Below are 1,527 nucleotides of genomic sequence, written 5' to 3'. Positions count from 1 at the left end.
GTGGGAGCAAAATCTAGTACTAATAAAAGTTGAAGCTATATGCATTTAAAGGTGTCCACAGAGGATTTAAAAGGGCAATTTTATTGGTCCACATCAGCATTCAAAAATAAAGAAAATTTACATATATTAATATTATTGCTGAATAAAAAAATTAATAAAGTTTACAAATTCTAATATTATTGCTGAATAAAGAAATTTTTTACAAATTTTTTATTGGTCTATCTCAACATTAAAAATTAAAAAATTTCTAAATTCTATTATTTTTTTAAAAAATTATTAAAGATAAAGAAATTATATATATAATAAAACTATATATTTAACTATTAGCTAAATTATAAATAATATAATGAAAGGAGATATAAACAAAGTCATTACAAGACGTTTAAATATTAAAAATGAGACCGTAAAATCTCCAAAGCTTGACCACCGAATTTGAAAAAAATGAAAAATTCCAAACAATCCGAGAAACATGTCAAGTGATTGATATTCAACACTTTTGAAAAACGAAGCATTGGAAATAGAGAAAGAAGTTTCGTTATTAAGACGAAGGAGACTGAAATATCCGAGGAAGACTTTTGAAATAACATGGCATCTGATGGGGTTTTAACAATTTAACATTAACCACAAATGTAATAATTAACTGACCCATCAGCATCCGAATACATTTGGTAAGCCTCAAAACAATGAGGAGAGACCAAAGTCACTTGCAGCAACAGGCCTCGTGTGGAATCTTTCAACTTTGATTTATAAATCTATTATTAATAAAAGTTCAAGCTATATGTCTCTAAGAATGTTCACATATAATTTAAAAGTTTAATTTTATTGGTCCTCATCAATATTTAAAATTAAAAAAAATTCCAAAATTTAAAATTATATTATTAACAGAAAAATATATTTATAGAAAAATAAAAGTTAAAACTATATGCCTCTAAGAACATCGACATAAGTTTTAAAAGGTCAATTTTATTAGTCCACATCAATAATTAAAATTAAAAAGTTTCTAAATTATAAAATTACATTGTTAATACAAAACAATATAGGAAAAATTGTTAACTAAAATTATTCTATTATTAATAACAGTTAAATCTATACTATTTTCAAGGTATCCACATCAACATTTAAAAATTCCAATTTTATTCATATATCAAAATTGTAAATTAAAAAAAATTCCCAATTCTAATATTATGGTTAAACAAGAAATTAAAAAATAAAGAAATCTCAATTAACAAAAAAATAACATGATATTAAATCTTCATTATCACTGTTTAAGTTACAAGTTTAATTTATTATCTATCAAAAATATATGCTACTTATATAAGTTTAAGATACTTGATTTTAAGGCTTTTCACGTAGAAATTTAAATAACTAATAATTATGATTTATATTCATGTAAATATTTTTCACATATAAAAAACATATTTCCACATAATCTCATGTATATTTTGCGAAAATTATCCAAAATTATACATTTTGTATATTCAATTTGGAATTGCGATAGATATGTAGAGTCTTAGTTTTAAGTTGGTT

The sequence above is a fragment of the Eutrema salsugineum genome, unplaced genomic scaffold (genome assembly GCF_000478725.1).
Source record: "Eutrema salsugineum unplaced genomic scaffold, Eutsalg1_0 scaffold_4, whole genome shotgun sequence".
NCBI lineage: Eukaryota > Viridiplantae > Streptophyta > Magnoliopsida > Brassicales > Brassicaceae > Eutrema > Eutrema salsugineum.
The sequence above is the reverse complement of the archived record's forward strand: the minus strand, read 5'-3'. Positions refer to the sequence as shown.